The sequence below is a fragment of the Physella acuta genome, unplaced genomic scaffold (assembly GCF_028476545.2).
Source record: "Physella acuta isolate Inbredline_101_S28 unplaced genomic scaffold, ASM2847654v3 ptg000862l, whole genome shotgun sequence".
In the NCBI taxonomy this organism is placed as follows: Eukaryota; Metazoa; Mollusca; class Gastropoda; family Physidae; genus Physella; species Physella acuta.
In genome coordinates this window covers 65,001-81,253 of record NW_026732379.1, presented here as the reverse complement: position 1 = coordinate 81,253, position 16,253 = coordinate 65,001, and the positions used below count along the sequence as shown (strand labels likewise).

The 16,253-nt window shown below is 37.5% G+C and overlaps 1 pseudogene; it reads right to left on the bottom strand.

Moving 5' to 3' along the window:
• Nucleotides 1-14,559: 14,559 nt before the first annotated feature.
• LOC131952240 (neuronal acetylcholine receptor subunit non-alpha-3-like) overlaps nt 14,560-16,253 on the bottom strand; it is a 7,866-nt pseudogene continuing 6,172 nt past the window's right edge.

Genomic DNA, 16,253 nt, shown 5'->3' with positions numbered 1-16,253 from the left:
TTTTTCCGTCACACTTGTGGTAATATTGATAAAACAAGTTAATAAAAAGTCTAGTGACAATTTAAGCGCAATTTCCTTAATTAATTTTTTGTGACCGAACGAAAGGATATTTTTGAAAACTTTCTTCGGCAATATTGTTGTAAATTACGGCAGGAATCGAATGGTAAATGTTTCAAGTCGCTGAGTGGTCTGGTTGCCGAGATATGGGTAAAAAACTGCATTTTTTCAAGGTTTTTTGGCTTTTCCGGGAAATCCAGGAAGGAATTCCGGGAATTTTTTTGGCCCACAATCATTCTCGGAACTTGCTTAACATATTTGCTTTGGAACTAGTCCTCGATATTGCTTCGTTCAGGAGGAGATACGACTTAAAGCTGCGGACACACATCCATCCATCCATCCATCCAGAAATGACGAGTTAATAATCGCAATTCCTGTAAGGAAATTGCGCTAAAAATATATAGTTTTTTCTTTTAAAAAATTAGCTAAAATGTCTTAATAAATTACTGTAGAAGCATTCAGGCATACTTAAACTATTCTTCAAAACATAAAAAAAATTGTTGTCATATTCCATTAAAACCCGCGGGGTAGTATGCACCGCTATTTAGTTGTTTTATTTTCTATATTTATAAATGGTGAATTCGACACTGTCGCTCCCCCTCCCCGTGAAAGCAGCCGTCCGTGACGACAGTGAAAAGATCAAGCAGAACTTGTTACCTCCCCTTTACCTGCCCTTAGTTTCAAACCGCTTAAAAACTAAATAATATGCCCTTAATATGTCACTAATTCGACCCGGCTCTGCTATTTTAAACAGTCGATGTGAACCACAGCTCACCAGACTGGTAGGGATAGGGGGTGATAGAAATGTGGTCTGTTCCGCATGCCTGGAGAGAGGGAGGGGTGGGTCAGCGCGCGTACGTAGTGGTACCCGCATGGTCCCAACGTTGAGAATTATATATCTATAGAATATTCATTAGTTAATACAACCCTCTCTTTTTAATTATGTCGCTATCTATATAAATGGAACATAAGACACGTTTATAAGTTTTATAACTATGTCTAGAAGGCTTTTTTATAAGATTTCATAAACAATATATATGTATGTATGTATGTATGTATGTATGTATGTATGTATGTATATATATATATATATATATATATATATAATATATATATATATATATATATATATATATATATATAATATATATATATATGCAGCTTTTCCCTAAATGTTAATAAAGAGATGATAAGACTAGTTTTCGACTTACGAATTGACAATTGCCAAATCTGGTTTCCACACCATTGTCTTTGGTATAGCTGTTGAGTTGATGTTATCATGATCTGCTGGTTGCCACACTAGAAGCTCATCTTTCCAGCTCTAATATATTTTCACAACAGATACATATTATATATATATATATATATATATATATATATATATATATATATATATATATACGGTCGTGTAAGGATAATCTACACAAAGAATTTAAAATCAATTAGACCTTTTAACATTTTAATTTATTATTCCCACATCGAAAAGGATCTTGAAAAAAAACTTACAAAGTGCAATACACCGGTAAATTTGAGGATCTGATTTTTTATATCCTGCAAGACAACACATGCAAAATTTAAATAAACAGAGACTGGCCGAAGGTTTTTCATGGAATTTAACAATAAATTTCATGTTGTGATTTTATTACAGCAAAAACTGTTAAAAGCTGAAGAGAGGTAAACATTGGCCTGCCTATGTGGTAACTCACAAAAGCTGGGCAGTGCACCTAGTGATTTTTGCTGTGAAATCTTGAACCTTTTTTTTGGAAGGGGGGGGGGGGGTAAGTAAGTATACTGTTGGTAACAGAAGGTTAAATCGAAAGATTAAATAATGGCGCACAAATGATGAACCCCATCAGGATGGGGGTGGGAATTATGATGTTGGGGGTGGGACTCTCATTTATTGTTTTAAAATATAGGTTCTGAACCAGTGGCGTCACGAGGCGGGTGAGAAGGGGGAGGTTACGCACCAGATGACACCTGTTAAATTTATAGTTAAAACAATGTTTTTGTTAGATAACAAAATACTAAGGGAGAGGGTGACACCCAACCGAAAATGCAAAATTGTTGAAGAAGGAGTGTAATGAACCCCCGAACTAGTGACGCCACTGTTCTACTCTACTGAATTTTTAAAAATAATAATATCTTATAATTCTTTTATTACTAATAGCTAGCCTGAGGTAAAGCATATTTCTTCTAATGTTTTGATTGAATCTGATCGAAATATACTTTTAATTATTTAGACTGCCTTGTAAGCTAATACATTATTTTATTTTTAAAAAAACGTTTTTTTTTTTAAATAATAATACTAACACAGCATTTGACCATCATTAGCTTACCAGTTCTAATACATTTGTGACAGTCAGTCTGACATTTACTTCCAAAGGTCGACTGTAGTTTTCGCTAGGTCGGATAATTCTGTCATAATTTGCAAAAAGTTTTTCGTGAAGTTTTTTCAATTCTTTAGCGCCGCTGGCGTTAGTGCCTAAGATACAGTATTTCAAACACAGCGTTGAACTAATTACAATTTTGAAAGTAAAATAGAAGTAGTTTTCTTTTGCATACAAAATAAACACCAGTGATTTAAACAAACGTTACTCTCGTTTCCGTGAAAATATCTTTTATCAGTTACCGTCCCAGCCCCCCCCCCCACCCCACCCCACCCAAAAAAAAGACATTCAGCTTCAACCAATCCACACCCCGTCCTTTAATCCCAAATGGCTAGTTTCATTGTTTTTTTAAACAGTACCAATCAAACGTCTTTGAAAAATCATTAATTCTCAACGCTATTTTATACAACTTCACACGCCGTATCAACCTATTTATTCTATCTTTTAGTTTATTTCATGAAGCCTGGGGGGGGGGGGGGGGGGGGGGAGGGGGATGAAATGAGAAGTCATCCCTGCCTTTGGCAAGAATGACTCAAATGTGCCTTCTGACTGGCTGGTGCACACATGACTTAACTAGTCTCCATCGCTACAAATATATGACCTGTTCTACAGCTTCAACAATATATGACCTGATCGACAGCTTTAACATTACATGACCTGATCTAAAGCTTCAGTACTATCTATATGACCTGTTCTACAGCTTCAGCACTATATGACCTGTTCGATAGCTCCAGAAACATTTAGAAACAACGCATTGTACATCAAACTATGTCAAAATTCCTTTTAAAAATGAATACTCAGACTGTCACCGAAGCCTGACTGGGTGAAAAAGGTATTGCAGGCAACTCATAAAGACACAGACATAACAACAAAAATAATAAAAAATGTGTAATAAAAATATGTATTTGAATAAAATATAGTTACCTTTAGGATATGTTATTATGTGAATCAATACAACGATGAGGATACCGCGCCACATCTTTAAAGAGTTTTAAGTAATGATATTCCTAATATTTCGTATCCGAACCCTTTCTTTCAAAGCTAGCATTCCATGTATCAGTTTCGGTCGTGTGTTGGTGTCTGGGTATGATACGCGAGGAAGGGGTTGGCATTTTAAAACGCTTGTTTTTGCTGTGTGTAATTTCAATATTAGTGGATCGCTACCCGAATATTTGATAAAGTTGAAATATTTTAATCGCTTTGATTTTCCGGATCTGTGTGTTTACAAAATCGACAATTACATAAAATTGAAAGATTTTATGTAATGGTTGTTTCCCCTTCATGTGTACACGACAGCATCAAAGCTAGACTATGTTTGAATGTTGTTTATATTCAAACACAAAGCGGGGGAGATAAACAATGGCACTTGCTCGTGCGTTCTCTGAAAAACCATAGGCTGGTCTATTCATTACGGTTGCTGAGGTTACAGTTAACATATTATATGACTTTGTGTGTGTTTTGTATGTGTGCGCGTGCGTATTAGTGTATGTATATGTATGTATGATCTGCTACAACTCGGGCTAAATATTGAGTAGAGGGGGTCATTTATAAATGACGTCACGCTTTTTTTGGGGACAATTTTCCCCCCTCTCACCTCTGTCACACATTGTCACAAAAAGCCAAACCCCCAATCCCTAAAATGACGTCAAACCTCAGCCTACCACTCCTTCAAAATTGCAGTTGAATTGTTCTTAAAAACAGCGATATTTTACCCAAAACTTGTCTGAACTCTGTCAACATAGAGTGTTTTAATCAATTCCTATTACAATTTACACAGTTTTCTAAAACGTGAAATAACGGCTAAAATTCGTTTTCTAGCATTGCTTTATTATAATGCAAAAGTGTGACGTCACACCATCTGAACAACCCCCATCCTCCCACTCGTCACACACCGTCACAAAATTACGGACCCCCCTCCCCACTACAAGTATGACGTCATTTGTGGACGATCCCCAGGCTACTCGTTAGGGATTCCGTCCAACTATTTGTGGAGCCTACCTAATTTATTTTCATACTTCTGAATCCCCAATACACGAAGATGAGCTGAACTGCTATAAATGGGTCTTAATGGCGTATTGAAGTATCTGGGATTGAACGGATTTGATAATTATATCTACTTAGTCATTAGTCTCTGAAAATTATCAACGTGCTGATTACTGAATGGTCAGAAGATCCGATTAAAATCGTTCATCAGGCTCTACGAGGAATTCATCTGAAAAACTTGTCAACTGAGCTATCAGTGAAAAACAAACAACGCATATCATATTCAAACAAAGCGCCTAATGTATTTAATGTGAGCGGGTGAATGGATTATTTATTTTGTATTATTTTATTTGGTGCGAATCTGTGAGTGGATGGTCCACTGGACAGCGGCTAAGGGGTTTCCCCTTCCGCACGAAGCGGTCAGTGTATAAACTGACCACTCGGATACTTTTCTTTCTTTTTGACCGCAAGAATGTAGGTCAAGTCAGTTGTCTGAGGTCGCACTTCGTGCGTTGGAGTGAGGTTGCTTGGGCAACTTGGCTGGGTGTTTTGTTTGGTGTAAAAAGTTTGTTTTGTATATATTTATCTTTCTTATTTTGATTGGTTCCATGTTATAAATTTAATTAATTGTTAAAAGTTTTTTTTGTTTTTATTTAGACTAAGGTTAAGGTTATTAACCAGTCTGGGGTTAGATAAGCCTAGGGAAGGGTATAGTAGATTTTAGAGATCCCCCACCCCATAGCAGGGCTTACATTAAACACTTCAGCCACTCCATAAAACGGTTTATGGGCTAAATGTAAAAATGTTACATTGATTTTGATGCGCGTTATTTATTTAACTGCAAGAGCTAATGAAGGCTGCGGATTACTTGTTTTTAAATGCAAATGTGTGACGTCACTATTTCTGACACCCCCATCTTGGTCACGCAATGCAGACCGACCCCCCCCCCCACACACACACACTATGTGATGTCAGGTATGAACGACCCCAAAGGACCTGCTTTGCTCCTTTTTGAGAGATGTTTTTTGGGGGCTAATGCGCAGTTGTCTGGTCTATTTCGTTAAGATTGAACATGTTTAATGGGGGGGGGGGTGTCTTTATCTTTATAAAGATTCATAAATTTCAAAAATGTTTACCACATGGGGGGGGGGGAGGGAGGAAGGTCATCCGTAAATGACTTCATGCTTTAAAAAATGGTTTTTACCCCCCCCCCCCGTCCGTCCGTCCGTCACAACAGCCAGAAACCCCTCCCCTCTTTTCCTAAAATGACGTCATACATCAGTCTGCAAACCCTTCTCAAAATTTGAAGTATCTAAAATATCGATTTTCCCCCTAAAATATTGAATGCTCTCGGTCAACAAAGGGTGTTTTAATGAATTTATATTACAATTTATTTAAACAGTTTTCTAAAAGGCGAAATAACGACTAAAATTTAGTTTCCAGCATTACTTTTTTTAAATGCAGAATATTTAAATTTTATCACATGTAGTTTAACTTACTTAAAGGTGTGTTCATTCTTTTTTGGTTAAATAAATTATAAGAATTGCAGATTATATTAAACGATTGTGCACATGTTATACAATGCTAAGTAAGTAGAGGTAGTTTATCATGTTATGATATATTGCTGTGCACAATATACAAGTAAAAAACAATGTGATGCATACAGTTATAGATTTCTTTCTATTGGCACACTGTCAAGCTTAAAATTGTTTCTAAAGAAGATATTTAAATAGGTATAATAGTGTGTATAATCAATTAGGATTTTTAAAAAAATTTAGGTGAAGTAGGCCTATATATAGTTTTATGCCTAACTAAAAAGTGTTTTCTAAGCCTACAGTTTCTTTTATTCGCTACAAAAAATAAGCATTAGCTTAACAGTAGCAATTACGTTTTAGGTGTATTAAGTTTTATAGCTAACTAAAAACTGCTTTCCAAGTTGCTTTTTTAATGTTAAGTTTAATAACATAATAGCTTCTTTTCTCCACTAGAAAAATGAACATTCCCTCAACAGTAGCAGTTACTGTACCAAGATGTTCTCACTAATTTGTTCGTTCAGTCTTCTGGTATGACAAATTTGGGGTTAACAATTTACACAGAATTGTTGAAATGTGTAACCTTTAAATCTGATAGGAGAAAAATCTGGTCTTTTTCTAAAACAAAAAAAAGTTGAGTAGTTGCATTATATTCAACCATGTCTACTGGTTCTTTTCTGATGATCAGGTTGTGTGGAAAAATTGCTTTGATGACAGCTAGGTCAAGAGAAATTAATAAATGTATATCCTGTATTGAGAAGCTAGCAAATTCATTTGGGACTTCTAGAGAAAGTAATAAATTCATTTGTGGCTTCCAGAGAAACTAAAAAATTAATTTGTGGCTTCCAAAGAAACTAACACATTTATTTGTGGCTTCCAGAGAAAATAACAAATTAATTTGGTGCTTCTAGCCCTTTCCCCAGCAACATATTTGGTACCCTGTCCCCGGCAACTAGGTGGACCATACCCGGACACTTTTTATAATGGGAAATACTATTTCTTCTGATTCCCTGCAACTGGGTGGATTACACCAAAAGACTTTCTTATAGTAAATTGTTTTCTTTGTTCATTGTGGGGTGGGTAACAATACTGACACAGTTAAGGTATTCAGGGCACAGTGGCCAAGGGGAATACAAGTCATGTTGTCAACGGGAGAGCTGTAATATGATACTACAGGTTGATGGGATTCTCAAGCAAGAGTTAACCTGTGGGTGGACACATGTACTGATTTATACTCTTTGCTGGAGCTCTGGAATGTAGATAGAGACAGTTGAGCATTTTAGAGTAACTTGACATAAACCTCATTAGGAGTACGAATGAGGACAAAAAGGCAAAACAAATTGTAATGCTGCTTGAAAGTTGATACTGGGCAATTAATTGCTCAAACTGGGAGTGGGGTGGGTGTTCTACAGGTTGTGACCCTGAGAGTAAGGTTTATAAATAGACATAAACGTTATTGAGAACACAACAGAAACAAGTCTTGAACGCTTTTGTCTAAACTCAAGTGCTAATGATAAAGGAATATATTTGCCAGTTTTAGTATAGCAGGTGAAAATGAACAAGTTTTGAGTCTGAACTACCAGTATCAGAGATAGAAGATGAAGAATGGCAGCCATCAGTATCAGAGGTAGAAGATGAAGAATGGCAGACATCAGTATCAGAGGTAGAAGATGAAGAATGGCAGCCATCATTATCAGAGGTAGAAGATGAAGAATGGCAGCCATCAGTATCAGAGGTAGAAGATGAAGAATTGCAGCCATCAGTATCAGAGGTAGAAGATGAAGAATTGCAGCCATCATTACTAGAAGACAATGCTGGTTCAGTTTCAAGCAGCTCTGATGACGAGGTCTACCCAATATACTGCATTTCAACTATCAATAATGTGTCAACAGTTGGCACTCATAATGTAATGAAACTGATGGTGCAAAGTGAAGAAAAAGAAATATTTTCAGGAAAGACAAAGTGACAGTACACTAGACACTTCGATGGGAAGGGAAAACGAACCCACGGTCAACAAGTACAAGGTGGTCGGCAAGCACATTGACAAAATTTCCTTCATTGTTTTCTCCGTCATCTGGATATCCGTCACACTTGGTTTCATTATCAGCATGGCGTTAAATGAGTAAAAAAATGTGTGAGTTAATTGACAATTCTGTGAGTGATAATAGTTCAATCAAGTACAAAAAAAATTTGGGGTCATCCATAACTGACGTCATTTTATGTCAGAGGCGTAGCGACACTTCCCGGCGCCCGGGGACAAAGTTTCGATTTGCACCCCCCCCCCCTTAAACTATCGATTTGCACCCCACTTCAAACTTTCAATTTGTTTTTCCAACCCATTTTCGCGCCCCCTAAGGTCGGCGCCTGGGGACATATGTCGTCCCCCCGCCTCCCCCCGCCTCCCCCCCCCTCGCTACGCCTCTGCTTTATGTCACTGATTTTTATCTCCTCCCATTCTTCACATGTTGTGGCGAAAATACAGAACCCCTTACAAAACATAGCGGCACACTTTAGCATCCATCCCACCTTCATTTTAAATTTAGTGTTTGTTTTTTAAATTGAGCGCTTTTCCTATGTTGATTTTGGCTAAATAGTTTCTACATTTTCCAAGGAAATTTCTAGATCTATCTACCAACTGTTGCTGCTAGCTAGCTTGCTCGATTAAAACAAAAACGTAACAAATCACTATTTCATATTAAAATATTATTTCATACGGCAATATTAGATAAACTAAGCAATTTTTATTCAATTTGCAAAGAAAAAAAAACTTTTAAAATGCTGAAACTCCTTTTCACTAAATTACCTTTCAAAATACACCTTCCATTTTTTCAAGAACCCTCCCCCCCCCCCCCCCTCCCCCAACCAAATGATGAGGACTGCTTTTGCAAAAATTGATAATTTTCTGTGTGTATATTTTCACATATTTTCGTGATATGAAAAATGGAATTAAAATAGGCAATTGAAAATATTAAAACTGAATGTTGATTTCCAAATATAGTAAAAACATTCATGTACAGGCCAAGTCTATTAAAAACTGATTGTTAATATTTAATTTATATTAAGAACTTTAATATTTTATATATTGCCAACGAAGTAGCCTATTATATTTTTATAGTAATAATTTTAAAGAAAATTATCAACAAAATGTGAGTTTAAAAATTAAAACAGCACAGGAAATACAGTAATAAATAAATGCATAAGTATTTTTTCATAAATAAAGTTTACATAAGCTCAAGAGGTCGAGTCTTTAAAAAATTGGGACAAATAGAGTTAATGGTTTGCGTAAAAACAGGGAGGGGAGTAAATGTTTTTCGTCAAGTTTTCGCCAAACCAAGCAAGGCTCTACAAAAGTTAGCTGTATCGGCCACCATCAAATAGACGCACCTGCTTTTAAAAGCAACAGATAGATAAACACGATTTATTTGAATTTAGGTAATAAATGCATATATATGCTAAATCCTGACTCCAACAAGCGACTGGAAGAAAATGGTACTAAACCAGAGTGGTACAGAGTTAAGAAAGATTTGTAGTGGAGGGTGCGGTTCTCGATGTAGGTCCTACTCTTATAGTGGGGAACTTGCTTTAGAGGGCGCCGTAATGTTAAGTATAACTGCTCGTTAAGCCACTGGTCATTCAAATACTGACCAGTCTTACGTCAACATGTTTACAAAAGTGGAGCACACAATCCCTGTAAACAGCAATAAATTAACGTAATTAAAATACACATTGAGCCGGGTAGCCAGAGGCATGTGTTGAACAACCTGACGTAAAGAAACTTTCTGCGACTCCTTGCCCGTCCGCGTTGCCGTTGTCTTTGATGTTTCTTTTGTGTCGCGAACGCTCTCGTTGAGTTTCTTGAGTTTTTCGTCCTCCTTTGATAGGAGATCACTCTCACTGTTGATGAGCTGATGTGTAGATAGGATATTATGACGTCGTTGGACCAGAAAAATGATGCCGTTTCCGATGACGCCGAAAAATGCTAATAATAGCAGGCTTGTCACGTGGAACACTAGAAAAAATAAATAAAACGGATACATGTTTTTCTTTATTATGTGTTCTTTCCTTACATAAATATTGGAAAATATCGGATTATAATTTACCAGATTCCATATTTCGCTACATAAACGTAGCACGATTTAAAAAAAAATTGGTTGTGAATTAAAAAAACAAGTTTTGTTGATTTTTCTATCTGTACACGGGGTCGTCCATAAATGACGTCACGCTTTTTAAGCCATTTTTTTACCCCCTCCCCCCCCCTACGTCACACATCGTCACAAAAATTCAGACCCCCCCCTAAAATGACGTCACACTCCACCCCACCCCCCCCCCCTAATTTACAATTTATCCTATGTTTTAAATTTGCTGTGTTTTCATCCCTTTAAAATTACCGCTCGTTGACACAGCATTAAAAATGAGCGCGCAGGACCCATTCGTGGCACCAGAAGGTAAACAGTAATACAGTGAGGTGATGTTAAAGCTGATAAGATTAATTTTTTTTTAAATACTTAATGTAAATGTAGGTATTTCTTGCAGACATGACGACACACGTGATAATAACCATATATTGAGTATAATATGCAAATTATTTAAATGTCAGCAGTATACCCAGACCTTTAATTTTCCTAGTATATTTCATTGTAGCCTATATGATGGACTTAACGGATGTCATCTCTCACAAAGCAATATAAATGTAATTGATTTTTAATAGTAAAGACTCTCCACTAGATTATTAAATTGCGTGGTTTGCTGTTAGCGAAGAGGATGTTGAAATAGGACAAGAAATACTTTCACACTGACTTAAATCTAAGCAAGTTTTATAGAAATTTTTATTAATAACGATTAAATAATAATATCAGTAACAAGTTATACTTAACCGACGATATCTATATACATTCATATTTCTAAATCTCAACAAGATCATTAACAGAAGTATTTTTAAAAACTACTTACAACAGTATTAATATGGCAATCCTAAATTAAAAGTTGTGATATTTAATTTTAAGCTTATTCATTCTCCCATGGAGAATTAAAATGTTCATTCATTGAATACACAGGGACGGAATTGATTTTCTTCCTGTATGGAATGGGAATTCCCTTTACATCAAGGTCTTCCTCTTCTATCCAATCTACACTCTCACCATTAATTTCATTGGCAATTATAACCATCAGTTCACGTTGGCGACGTGCAGCAACTCTCAGAGGCCTGATGCGCTGTAATGGCACAATTGATGATTCCTGTTTGTGAGTTAAAGAATGATTGCGCAGCATAACCAATGAAGAGAAGTATGAATGACACTTCTTACAAACCCTGTCGCTGATCACGGATTGAACAGACGGACAATACAAATCATAAGGGATTGTGCGATAAGGATTTGAAGAGCGGGAAAGGATTTCATCCACTTTTATACTTTGAGCAACAAAAAGAGATGGAAATTTATGTGAAGAGCCATCTGTTGAACGCTCAGGTATTGTTAGTCCACAGCTTGTTTGGGCGACTGGTAAAGGTGGAGGAAGAAATCTATCAGTTATTACGCTGAAATACGAGCTTCTTGGCTTTGAGCAACATTTACCATCCATGCATTTAACGATCTGAGTCAAATACTGGCTAGTTCTCACATGAATATCATGCCAACGCTGATCTTTTGAGAGCAGAGAAGTTTCAAGGAGTTCAGACTCTTCTGGATCTATGTATGCTGCCACTGTAGGAAATGTATCCACTGTCAAGTGTGACCATATTTCTGCCAAAGTGTTTCCGGCAAACTGAAAATTCTTCTTCTCTAAATCTGTGTCTATTGTGACTCCTCTTTCATCCAAATGACTGCCGTAGTGGTCATGGGGTAAAACTAATCCTGTGAGCTCATTGCTAAGTGGCGCCATTTTTCTTTCAACCCTATTAAATGCACTTCTTCCTGGTGCATTTGTAGCAATGAACAAACCATCATAGTTCTGATTGAGAAAGTGGTGTACCGCAACTTTGATCACCTTTTGATACCTAGGATTTTCGTCTGGGCCACCATCAACCGTCAACACTAAGATTGGTTTAACAATTTGATCCACACCGCTCTTTGTCATATCATCAAATTCATGTAAAGTAAGTAATTTTTCAAAATCAAGTCCATGACTAAGCGCTGTGGATGAGGAATGTTTACCAGATCTGATTGATATGTATGTTGGGCCGGAGTATCCAACAGCTTCTCGATTTCCCAAGGCGTTGGGCTGAATTTTTATCCCTGCATAAACTGAAGGAATCAGCTTATGTCCAGCAGCCACAACCCAGTCATGGTCAGGCAAGCTCACCCTGTATTCCATGTGCATGAGCAATGGACTCTGTTTTTTAGCTGCTGTCAACCCAAGCGGAACGCGGGCCTTGTCATCTTGACTTATAAAGCATACCTCATTCAGTCCAAGCATGGAAGCTAACTCTTCTAGGTGATGCAGTGTTGCCGCTGTAAACAAGCGATCAATGTGATTTGCATGGCAATCGTTTTGCGCTCTTATCAGTTTTACTGGGACTGTCGATACATGTCGTTGCCCTTCATGAGAAGAAGTACGTCTTGGCAACAGTCGAAGGTACAGCCCACTTCTACTAATTATAAACCCATCCTGTTTTAACTGATCAGTTAGCTGATCTAATGTTTTAATAGTCCTGTAGACTTCGTTCTGTCTCCTCTCGTGTGATGCTGATCCATGCATAGCAATGTTTATGATAGTTTCCAATAAAGAAGATTGATCTTCTTCAATCCTTGGCCTGCCAGAATTAGATCTAACATTCAAAGTGGCGCGTAGCCCCGGATTCTCTTCAAACAAAGCATTCAGTTTTCTTTTCTTTTCATTTCGAGCTTTCTGAGATCTTATTTGATCAGATATCTTCCTCTTTAGCTTTTTTCCAAATCACTCTTTTTCTGTTTCTTTTCTTTAAGCTCCATGTTCTGTTCTTGCGTTAACATTCCGCGAGTTTGTCGCGCATACAAGCCAACTAGATCAGAATTCAGAATCTCAATCTCTGATTGTAAGTTTATCTGCACTGTAGCCTGCTTAGATGTTGATGGTTTGCTGGTAGAGGGTTTGAAATCACTGACTTCATGAGCATCGTTCACTTTTTCATCTGACTTCAGTGACTTATTAGTATTATGTATTTCTTTTGCCAAATCATAGGGTGTTTTCTTATTTGTAGATGTAGATACAGATGTTTGTTTGGCCCAAAACGTCAAAAGTGAGCCTTTTTTAGCGGCAGCAATTGCTTTTAGCTCTTGCAGCCAGACCTCCGCTTTCAAGTGAAGATCTAAATCGCTTTTTAGTTGAGTCCACTTTTCAACGACTTCTTCTTGGCAAATCTTTTTACTCTTTTTAGGATATGCCAGCACGTAGGCATCAAAAATACATTGGAACATTTTATTTTTATCCATCATTAACTGTCGATTTTTAAGCAGTATATATGAGATTATTAGATCTACCTTTCAATTGAAAAGCCTCACACAGACAAAGTTGATTCAGCAAGACACGTGTAGGCCAATTTAAGTTGATCTAATAAACACGCATCACAAGCTGACCCTACACACATCCGCTTTTTTTTGGCCGCACCTACAAAAATCACGTGATCTCGACCTTGGAACTGATCGTACTAGTTATTTTTCCACTAGATCGTTCAACAAGCATGAGCTATCGGCATGAACACCATGATGTAAGGGAGACAAGGCGTGTCATCAAGGGCAAGAGTCGCAGCCCTAAGTGTGAACATAAGTTTTTAAATAAAATATTCGGAAAACGGGGTTTAAAGTTTTATTACGACTGCCCTACTCTTTAAACTTCAAAGAATAGCAAGCATTACACTGATACCCATGCCTCACCCTCACTAGTTGATACGCTTCCGACCTTTATTCATATAGCAGTATTGACAAATTTGCATATACGGCAGTCTACTACACAACACACATCAAATTATAGGGCAATTTAATTAGAACAAATATATATTTCACAATCTTTTGACAACTTAGAAGTATCGCAACCAATGTAAAAAAATTATTTAGTATTTAGTATGTTTATTTTTCTAAAAACTAAAAAAATGCATGTTAATCAATTCGTGGAATTAAGGCAACGTGACGTCACACTGTCTCTACCCCCCCCTCCCCCTCGTCACACATCGTCACAAAAGTCTGAACCCCCTCCCCCCCCCCCCCCCTAGGCGTGTGACGTCATTTATGGACGACCCCCACTGCGCTTGTTGTTTGCATGGCCCTCGATAATTCACACGGCCATAATGGAAAAAAAAAATAGGTGAGCCTCTACGACCTTGCCGAGGCTAAAAACTGACCAAACGTGACCAACTCCGTATGTAAGCCTATACATTTTAAATAAAGTCGTCAACAATACCACATCACACTTCTAAGGGTCGTACACCGCACCCCTGGGATGTTGAATAAAATAGTGGTAAGAACTGCTGAAGGAGTCTAAACCCACAAAAGTCCGTATTTTCGTGAAAAACAGACGCGAATTTAAAAGCTGTATTGAAAATCGAAGTGTAACTGTACTTAATAAATAAACAACACTAATTACGTGACTACACATAACGAAGTGTGACTGTGCTGAATAAACAACACTAGTTACTTAACTTTACATAACGAAGTGTGACGGTGACTGTACTGAGTAAACAACACCAATTACGTGACGACACACAATGACTGACACAGTAGAGGCAGGGTCTCCGAGGTCTCTGGGAGGGTGTCACTGATGACCCCCATGAAGACGGTGAAGGACAGCATGACGGTGATGGAGATGGACAGCTTCTCCGGCTCGTCTGGTCCCATCAGGAACGCCACGTTGCCTAGCAACGATAGCAGAGTCACAGGAACTAGAACTCTAAAAGGAAATTTTAAGTTTTTTTTTTCATTTTTACTTTCTCGTATACAGAGTATAGAGGAAGTATTGTAATCTTGCAAAAACATCACATGAAATTTTGACAGTTTTCATCGTTTTACACCTCAATACTTCATCATATACGGAGTATATGGGACTTATTTTAATCGGGCAAAAAGAATAAATCCAGATTTATCAAAATTTCGGCGTTCTATGCGTAATCAAGTAGGAAAAACTGGGCTTTGCAATTCTGTCTGTATGTCTGTGAACACGATAACCACCGTTACAGCTAGGTTGATGAAATTTTATATACAAGTATTATATCAAATGTGTAGTTCTGTAACAACTTTTCAGCTTTTGGTGTTTTAAAAGCCTATAACTTGACTACTATTACAGATAGATGAACTAAATTTTTAAAATATGTAAAATATCTAATTCTCTGCCTATTGTCAAATTGTGTAGTAGTAATTTACGCTATTTCCGATTTCTTAAAAAAACGCATGTGAATTTATAAAGTACTAGTACTAAAGTACTAATAATATTCCGCATTATTATACACAGATTATTTGGCGTTCACTTGGTGCGCAATACTTTTTTCTACGAGATTCTACTCTATTTTTAAAAAGTTTAAGTAATTCAAAATGTACTTAAAATATTCCGAGTTTCCATCCCCCGTATGTTATATAAGAATATTCGAGAAAGTTTAGGGGAGATCACTCCCGGTTTATTGAAAGTATAAAACAGCATCGATAACAAACTCAATACAAAACTAAGCGCACACGTAGACACAACTAAGATAAACAAAAGATGGCATTTCTTAGATAGCACGCAAGGCATACCGTGATTATTTTTTTTACTTGTACCTCCACCCACCTACTTCTAAACTTTATACCCCCCCCCCTCCCCCGCTCCATCAAACGACGTAATACGTTTCTACACCATCCCACCAAAATACCTATCATTCTAAAAAATCAGTCATTTAAATCAATTTTACTCTCATAAATACAATACCAGCACCAGCGGCGTAGGCGGGGGGGGGGGGGTTAGGGGGGTCATAACTCCCCATAGACCCCTCGGTATATATATATAAAGTATGAGGGGGGGGTGGAAATCGAAAGTTTGAGGGGGGGGGGGTGCAAATCGAAACTTTGTCCCCGGGTAAAAATTGGAACCCCCCCCCCCCCCATTGAGACGATCCTGGCTACGCCACTGACCGGCACTACACCCAATTGGGAACAGCTGAAAAGAGTGGCAGGAGACAGTGGAGAAGTGGAAAGCGTTAACAGACGTCCTATCATGCCCAATGTTCCGCAAGGAACGAAAAGAGAGGGGGGGAATCAAGAAGCCTCTCCGTTGCTATACGGCAATCATTAATTAACTTAATAAAACAAATAAATGAGACCTACGTCATCACAATACAGGCTGGTCTCCTGGAAAGCCT